Source organism: Haliotis rufescens, unplaced genomic scaffold (genome assembly GCF_023055435.1).
Source record: "Haliotis rufescens isolate VD_foot unplaced genomic scaffold, xgHalRufe1.0.p SCAF_7, whole genome shotgun sequence".
In the NCBI taxonomy this organism is placed as follows: Eukaryota; Metazoa; Mollusca; class Gastropoda; order Lepetellida; family Haliotidae; genus Haliotis; species Haliotis rufescens.
The window spans coordinates 34,608,751-34,619,090 of NW_025964361.1; positions in this window are offsets into that span (position 1 = coordinate 34,608,751).

Genomic DNA, 10,340 nt, shown 5'->3' on the forward strand with positions numbered 1-10,340 from the left:
TCCTGTCACACATTGCCCTTTCCTGTCACACATTGTCAGATCCTGTCACACATTGTCACTTCCTGTCACACATTGTCAGATCCTGTCACACATTGCCCTTTCCTGTCACACATTGTCAGATCCTGTCACACATTGTCACTTCCTGTCACACATTGTCAGATCCTGTCACACATTGTCACTTCCTGTCACACATCCTCACCATGACACATTGTCACTTCCTGGCACACATTGTCACTTCCTAGCACACATTGTCACATACTATCACACCTCTGACATGTTGTTGCACATTCTGGCATGATTAATCATACATTCTGACACTGGTCGTCTGGGCTTACATTATCACTGTAGATTTCACAGTTTGTTGTCTCGTCACACCAAAGCTTTGTAATCCAAGGCAGTGCCAGGTATTTCATCAATGCAAATTAACAATTTTAGTCCACTAGTTCTTATAATGATAACATATAGCAAAACCCTTAAAAATTGCAAACTTCTACTTGTCCTTATGATACCTTAACTATTGGGCAGTTTAGCAAGGACTATAGGACTAGTGCCAATTTCAACAGCTGTTATCTTTCCCCAGTGTAACTTCCTGGCATCATGTGTCACTACATGTGTCCTGATCCGACATCTGGAACATTGGAATTCTAGTTTGTTTGTTTGTTTGTTTGTTTGTTTGTTTAACGCCGCACTCAGCAATATTCCAGCTATATGACGGCAGTCTGTAAAATAATCGAGTCTGGACCAGACAATCCAGTGATTGACATCATGAGCATCGATCCACGCAATTTGGATCGATGCCATGTATCAACCAAGTCAGCGAGCCTGACCACCCGATCCCGTTAGTCGCCTTTTACAACAATCATAGTCGCCTTTTACGGCATGCATGGGTTGCTGAAGACCTGTTCTAACCTGGAATCTTCTTGAATTCTAGTCCTAATGAAGGGAGCTAGGTCGATTCTTTTTGGGGGTGTGTTTTTCAATTTACAATCTGCTGACATGAAAAAAGGCAAAATGAAAAAGAAATAAAATGATATTTTAAGAAGAGAGCTAAAATACATAAACCAACTACCGTATTCGAAGTAATAAGCGCCCAGGGTGCTCTCAAAATTAGAAATAGGGGGCTCTTATTAGAATATTATTTTGATGGAAAAAGCAGAGTTGAAAGATAAATTTTGTGGTTTATGCTGACAGACTGGAATGTTTACATGCGACAGATATATTTTTCCAGAATTTAATTGCCCATAATTAAGAATACATATAACACACAAGTGCGTATTATACGCGAATAAATAAGTCTTGTGTACATTGATCAATTGGAAGGGGTGCTAAATGGGATTGTTCACAAGCCAATATATTAGCAAATATCGCCGTCAACGCTTATTAGAGCGGGGCGCTTATTACGTCACATACGGTAATACAGTTTGCCATGTGAAGGACCTTGCAGGTCCTTAGTGCCCCATGCTTGTCATGAGAGGGGACTTTTATGACAAGTAGGTGACATAACAACTGCTTTGTTTGGATAAAGATACTGCAAATGTTTTCCAAACAAAGAATGTAGAGGTCACCTTTTAGTTTTTATTTCTCAAATGAATTTTATTGCTTTCAGTGTTCCATCATAATAGATTTTCTTGTTTCATTTGATGTCAGACTGTTGGATGGAATACCACTGGTTAGATAGTCAAGAGCTTCAGGCCAAAAGTTTTTGTGAGGGGAAAGACCCTGATCAGATTATTTCTATTCATTTTTTATTTATTTCCTGATACTGATAGGTTTCATGATGTTTCACATGATTCTGCAGTGATTTGGCAGGGAATGTTATTCCAATTCATGAATAGAAAATAGAGTTTTCCAGAAATAAATAGTAATGTTAATGTGGCCTTGTATGGTGAACTGAAAATTCCTGTCACTGTTTAAAGAAATGACACATTTCTCATCTTTTAAGATATAGTTTGATGTAGTTTTGTTTTAGTTTTAGAGACCGCCTCCATGGTCTAGTGGTAGAGCATCCGCCCAGAGAGCGGAAGATCTGGGGTTCGATCCCCAGCCGCGTCATACCAAAGGACCTTAAAAGATTGTTCTTGTTGTTACCCTGCCTGGCACTCTGCATTAAGGGGTAAATAATCTTGCACTTGACGTTAAACCCCATTTCACCTTACCTCACATCTAGTTTTAGTGTGACTGCCAACCCAACAGTTTGAGAAGAAATATCCACAAACCAACCAATAACATAATAAAGACCTGAGACTGTTTGTTTGTTTGTTTGTTGTTTAACGCCGCACTCAGCAATATTCCAGCTATATGACGGCGGTCTGTAAAATAATCGAGTCTGGACCAGACAATCCAGTGATTGACATCATGAGCATCGATCCATGCAATTGGGATCGATGACATGTATCAACCAAGTCAGCGAGACTGACCACCCGATCCCGTAAGTCGCCTTTTACGACAAGCATAGTCGCCTTTTACGGCAAGTATGGGTTGCTGAAGACCTATTTTACCCCGGAATCTTCACGAGACTGGTCAAACGAGTGCAGGACCTCCAGTTGATTGTTACTGTCAGACATAGTTGGTCATGGTTACATGTGTATACATCCTTGTTAGTGTGTTGTGTTTATCATAGGACAGATTATCTCATAATGGTGTGTATATACTGTTGGTTTTATATAGTATACTCCCTCTGCCATTTAATTTATACTATTCAAAAGAAGTTAAGAAACACCCCTGACCATGATTAACTATAGTTATATGGGAAAAAAAGGGTATTCTTTAACTTTTTTGAGTAGTATATATGTATGATGTTATATACTGTTGTGTTCATTGTTTGATGAAGTTGACATATTCAGCACCTAGCAAATGGAATGAGATGACCAGAGCCCACTTGCACAGAGCGATTTTAGTGCTAAGATGATCGTAACTCCAATACTTTAACATAGGCTTACAATAGTCGTAGTGCTAAGATCGCTTTGTGAATGTGGGCCCTGGTCCTTAGTTAGTCAGCACAATACCTGAAGTATACTCTGCAATGTAGGAGATAAACCTACATGAAATTAAAATAAGAAGGTATCAATTCTACAGTGAGAGGACCTCAAATTTCAAAACACAGTAGATTAATCTCCTTTCCACCATGCCATGAAGAACGTTTTAAGACAGTCTATTGAAACACGTAATTATGTACAGGTACATATATCAATGTATTCATATGTATTTTTTTTTGTGTGATAAGGCTTAATTTAATGGCCGTATCAATCGGACAATTGAAACCTTGTTTTAAGCAATCAGAATCGCACATTCTTCCATGTGATGCTAGAATACCTAGTGCCCTTTGAGAAAGAGGCATGGTTGACCTTGTCATCTTAAGAGCTGTATGCTGTGAAGAGTTGCGTCCCTTGTATTAGGCAGGCCAGAAACTTGTGGACAAAGATTTTGAGTCCCCGATTCATGCTAGTTACGTTTCTAGGTTTGACAGCTCAAACCCGAGCTTGTAGGTTTCAGCAAAGTGATAAACATCTCAGAGCTGCATAACTTTGGGCCTTCCTCCCACATCAAGTTGGCACGGGGGCGGTCGGGTAGCCTAGTGGTTAAAGCGTTCACTCGTCACGCCGAAGACCGGGGTTCGATCCCTGACATGGGTACAATGTGTGAAGCCCACTTCTGGTGTCTCCCGCCGTGATATTGCTGGAATATTGCTAAAAGCGGCGTAAAACAATACTCACTCACTCAAGTTGGCACACTGTGACATAACTGAAATACTGTTCAAAGCAGCGATTAACTCACTAACTCAAACTTTGAGGGAAACAATGATCATGCTTCCAGTGCAAATGTTCGTTCAAATTTGAAATTATTTTTTTAATGCATTTATCGTGAATTCAGTTTGATAACCTTTTACAGAAAGTTTCCATGCATCAAAATCTCTTTAAATACACCATGTCAAAATCAGGGGGAAATCTTACAAATAAAATGGCACCTCCTGACAGTCCCCTAGACAAGTTTCCAGCGTAAATGTTTGATGATGGGTGTTCATTTTTTAAATCATTTTTTTATGTATTCATCATTAATTCAGTTTGATGAGTTTTACAAAACAACACACAATGTCAAAATCAGTGTTAAATCTTAACCAAAAAATCAAATCTACTGGGTAAGGCTGTGTTTAACCCAGCTCAATCTCTCAATCTTTGAGAGACACAGACATGCTTCCAGTGCAAATGTTCGTCAGTAGGTGTTCATTTCTGAAATGTTTTTGGGTGTAGTTTTGTTAAATAAAACTTCCAGGCATCAAAAGCTCTTTAAACACACAATGTCAAAAACAGTGTAACAACTAACAACAAATGACATCCACATGTTCATCCGATGTCTGTTGGAAGCGCTGATGTCCTGAAACTGAGACATCAGTAACACTGTTCAAGCTGAATCTGTGCTGCTTTATGTCTGACTTTTTTTGTGTACATTAAATTTGTGGTGCTAGATATGTTAACTTTGGTGAAAGATTCACAGTGAGCAGTGTAATACTATTTGGAGAGAAGGGAGAATTACATTCCATTTGCCAGACACATATCAAAACATATTTTTGGAGTCCATTTTTTATGGAGTGATATTCTCTGGTAAAATGCATGCTAACGGCCATGTACTTTGGGACCGACTAGATATTATTTTCAGCTATAGCTACAAAACCAGGTAAGTTTTTATTTAAAACTTATATGCTTGCATTTTTTATTAGAAAAACACCTTGCAACAATGTAATGTTCGTTGCAGGCAATTTCTTATTTTTTTCAAGAATTTTCGGGGAGACCTTTTTGGATACAATCCCAGGAACCCCCAGAATATCAAATGGTCCCTCACAGAGAGGATACGTGTTGTATTGCTTGTATTATGTTTTTGACATTGATCATATGAATAGCACAGATGAACACTACTGCATGATCATGTTAAAAGAACTTCATTTTTTTACTTCTGTTTGAGGGGGGTGATAGGGCAGAGGAATGGTTTTTCATACAAGTGAATACTGCTTCCATGACTAAGCATTACTGAAAATTGCAGGTTTGAAGGGAATTACGTGCTAAATAGATTTAATTACTTAATGATATGTGCATCTTCCCAAGGCAAAAGAGTTAACTGACTTTAAAAGTCCAGGTTCCACCCTTGACAAACTCGGCTGGAATTCCTGGGCTCGATCGTAGCGCCCCCAGTGGCTTTTACGAGTAAGTCTCTTCTAAGCCTTTCCTATGGACCAATCAGATTCCACTTCTTGTATCACTTGCATTTGCTTCAAACAAAATGTCTCCTGTGACTAATCACAATTTTATTTCCAAGAACAATTAACAATGAGCAAGTTACAATATCTTAGAAAAATAGCTGCGGGTGCCACAGAGAGTCGGTACAACCCTCTGGGCTGTGGGAGAGAGATCTGCTTGGTTAGAGTGACATACCCCTTCTCTGCCCTAACATGTGGTTTCTGTATGTATTTAAAACAAATTAGAACAATAAAATGGAATAAGTTTGGTTGATACACGATGGGATGTGCCCTATGCTAAATGAATGGCTAGACAGAGAGGAATACTTAATCTTGTTAATCCTGTTGGACTGGCACAAATCTTGTTGACATATTTACTGGATGCTTTGAAAGAGATTATGGTGTCACTATAGATGAGCTTGTGTTGGGGCTAATCCTTAATGCACTATAGACGACCTTGTATGGGGGCTAATCCTTAATGCCCTATAGACGAGCTTGTATGGGGGCTAATCCTTAATGAGTCTAAATTTAAGTAATTGCTGAATGTTATTCTAATATAGGTGATGACAGATTTACTTAAATAAAATAGTTCAAGGTAATGTACAGGTAACTGCCCACACTGCAAACAACCAGAAACCCCAGAACACGCACTCATCCACTGCACACACTACCTAACACATCGAACCGCATTACAAACCACCCTCAATCTAAACAAGGCTCTAACTCTAGAAGCAATACTAAACCCACAAAATAAACTAGAAAACTTCAAGGCCTTAGGCGTATTCTTAATAAAAACGGAACTAATAAAACGCATCTAAAAACACAATAACCTACCAAATCAAAATCACATAAACAAACAAACATCCACCATACCCAGCTCCCTTAGTTCTCCTCCCCAATCCCATCGGCATCTATTCCAAATCTCAAAATTCCCAATTTCTATATAAGCAACCCCTAAAACCCCCCTCTTGGGTTGCACAGACCACCTTCGCCCCTTTCGGAAACACATTAAATGGCCTGGCCGGGCCCGTGTGCGAAATACGCATCAGTCGGAAAGCACACGTTAAATCTCCAAAGTAAGTAAGTAAGTAAGGTAATCTATAAGACTATGTAGACATATCTTTTGTCTGGGAGATGGGATCTTGATACCTTAGGCTAGCATTTATCTAAAAGCTTCAAATCTATTAAACTATGTAGACATAACTTTTGTCTTATTGAATAGTATGTCTAGGAGATGCGCTCCCATTACCTTAGGCTAGCATCTATCTAAAAAGCTATAACTGAAACTACTGATAATTACTATATGCATTTTACCTGATGATAAGTATTACTTGCTAAACTATAATTATATGAAATGATGTATAAATATGACACCATGATAAGTCATAAAAGCACTTGATGTGGATCTTATTATTGTAGGAATACTTAGTAAACTATGCATAGACACATTAGTCCAAAATGTAACTCCATAATGCCAGCCTAGTTCAGCAAGGGTGGAAACTGGACTTTTAAAGTCAGTTAACTCCCTTGTCTCGGGAAGATGTGATATGTGAAACTGAGGCATTGTATGTGTTATGAGGGTCAACATTGACTGTGAAAAGAATACAGATTTGAACTGGTAAACAACAAGGTGTTTCAGGGACTTAAATCTAACTTGCTTTCTCAATTATATAGCCCAAGCCTTCTGCCCCCTTATCCTGGTTAAATCAGCCACTATACCTGATAAAGTGGGTCTGTGCTCAACAGGGTCGTATGTATTCTGGTAGATATGTTACATATTGCTATGATACAACAAAAATACAGCATTTTAACCCTATTCTCACCCTCGGCTGGAACAGGGTTTTCGTTTATCCATTATGAGCAATTGTTAAGAGGCTGAAAGACACAGCGTCGTGCTTACTTCCTCTCAGGATGATTGTTGTCCATATCATATGTAATTGGATTTATTCATACTTCTCATATCAAAGCATTGGATATTATATCTCATGCTTCAGCTTATTCAGTCTATAATCCATATTGATATATAGTAATGATATTATCATACAGTCATGATATTCAGACATACAGGATCATTCTAAATGCATCCCTGTGATATATGTCCTTATTTCATATCATTTTTATTGGCTTTTTAACAATGGAAATACTTCTAATATCAAACCATTGAATGTTATATACTACTCAAAGAAAGTGAAATAACACCAGATTTTATTTTTAGTCTGTAATACTGTATGCTATATTTAGTCTGGCATGACACGATTTTTGAAAGTTGGGTGTTCTTTAACTTCTTTTGAGTAGTATATATGTCATGCTTCAGTATATTCATGAATTCTATTATGAAATATTTGTGATGTAATCACACAAACATATAGTTATATTATTTCATTCAGGGGTGGAGGTTTTGCCATGTTAAACAGATTTTTAAAGAAAGCTGCTCTTGTTGGCATTAGTTTATTGACTACTTCAACTGAATGTGACTATGTTTGGTTTTTGCATCTTCTGCACACAGCCATGACACTGCTACTGTGTGGTGGATATTGAAGTGTATATGTCAGTGCATGCTCTCAACTATCTCAGCTTTTTAACTTTTATATCCATCAGGATTCTTTAATTCTTTGTTTTTATGTGTCCATGAAAATAAATATGTAAAATCAGTTTTCTTATTTGCTTATTATTACTTCTCAGTGGTGCCCTGAGGTGTTGTCAACCAGATTAACTGGATACCTTTTGTTTGTTTCTTTCTTTAACGCCGCACTCAGCAATATTCCAGCTATATGACGGCGGTCTGTAAATAATCAAGTCTGGACCAGACAGTCCAGTGATTGATATCATGAGCATCAATCCACGCAATTGGGATATGATGACATGCATCAACAAAGTCAGCATAGTCGTCTCTTACAGCAAGCATAGTTTGCTGAAGACCTATTCTTACCCCGATCTTCACTGGTGCCAGATTTTATTGGGATATATTTTCATACTCCATCTTTTATTATATAGTTAAATTAGAAAATTCTTTTTACCAGACTGCTTGGACACACTGGTATTTCACAATAGTTTACATGTTCGATTGTATCACTTTCTCCTCCTCCCTCAAAGACGTACGGTCATATTGTCTTCTTTACCCCAATGACAAAACCCAAGGGAGACCGACATCTAGTTTTACAACACTCTGGTGAGTCACAACACGCAACACACGGGTGCAGGCTAAAACGGCACCTCAGCAAAACGTCACCGATTTCTCTGGCGAAAACGGCACCGCATTTGGTGAAAACGGCTACGATGTGTCGGGCGAAAACGGCACCTCTATTTTTAATAACGATAAGAACGATTTTTGTAGTAATATATATGGTTTATCATATAATGGGTAGGTTTCTCGGCAGGATAAAGCCAACGGATAAAAACCATATCCGTTGGGGTCATATGCGGATAGAGATGCAAATATCAAAGGTCAAGTAGGGACTAGGCGTACATGTTGCTTCGCCACTTATTGGTGTTTGCAAATTACCATGTAAGAATATGGTGCCGTTTTCGCCAAGCAATAGTAGCCGGTGACGTTTTGCTGAGGTACAGTTTTCGCTATAACCCAACACACAGTAGGATCGCCGGCAAGGAAGCTGGAATAGAAGGCAACAAAGCCAAATAATTCTTTTCCGGGCCACTGTGGCAACACGATAGACTAACATCTAGTCTGAAATGAACATATTTTACAGAAAACATCTAGTCTCTGAAATGAACATGTTTTACAGAAAACATCTAGTCTGAAATGAACATATTTTACAGAAAACATCTAGTCTCTGAAATGAACATATTTTACAGAAAAAACAGTTGCTAAATTATAGTTATAAAATATAATGAAAAGGAGCCCAGAGACTTTCTTCATTTTCCGATACTGCAGTAATCTAAACTTGCCAAACATTACAGACTTGCATGGGATGTATTGGATATACTTGTTTCAGGGTCTGTATGAGACTAGCAACACGACTACATCAGGTAGTTCATATAATATATATCATGTCAACGACTATATCAGGTCAGCGAACAAGTGTTATGCGAATTAACAGGTAAATACGACAAACCAGTCAAACCTGACACACTGAGATCACGAGAAACAGACGCGTAAACAGTTCTGAAACAATCAATTTCAACTACGTTTGCGGAATAAACGGCTTGACGTGTCTGTTTTTCTAGACCTTCGTCGTTTGTTTCAAATCGGACTATTGCTAATGGACATATAGACCATGTAGTGATATAACAAGGTTTGAAAATGAATGTCAAATTCCAGGATTGAAACCATCCATTTCAAAGCCTTGGGTGTGACATCTTCCCGAGGCAAGGAAGTTAACTGACTATAAAAGCCCATTTTTATAGTCGGTTAGCTCCCTTGCCTCGGGAAGATGCAGGCGTGTAACAGTATTTAAAAAAATAGAAAAGATGTGATGTGAAATTTAAAAAATCACTGTTTTAAAACCTAAATTGCAACTTGCTGGTGTAAAGCCTTGGTTTTGAAGTTGAGCAAGTAAGTCGAACACTCATGCAATCAAGGTTGACCAGAGGTTTAAGGAACCTAACATATAGCAGACCGACACCAAACCTGCCTCACTCAAATCTTTCATGCTGGAGTAATATTGACTCCCGTGATGTGACCCGACTGAAATACCGTTAAACCAAACGCACTCGCTAAAGTAACAATGGGTGACTTGTGTACAGAACTCCACACACACACACACACACACACACACACACACACATTTCGCCCCATACATTCATAATGTCGCTTACTGCTCTATGGGTAAATGGCTGTCCATATATCATGTTGCTAAATACGGTGTCAAGACGTTTTTAGAAGAATGAGCAGATGAAGCTTCGACATAAATAGATTGCCATTGCTCAATACTCTTCATTGAAATAAAAGCGACAAAATCCTCCCTAATTAGGTTTACTGAATATAATAAAAAATTAACAGTTTTGGGAACAACTTTTTAAAATTGTGTGCTCAGTCTTCACTGCAAAAATTGAAAAGAAATTTAAAAACTGAATTGGTGAAGGATCGATCTACCTTGTCATGCATTATATTGCAATTATTCTTTCCATTTTTATTTATTTATATATCATATCA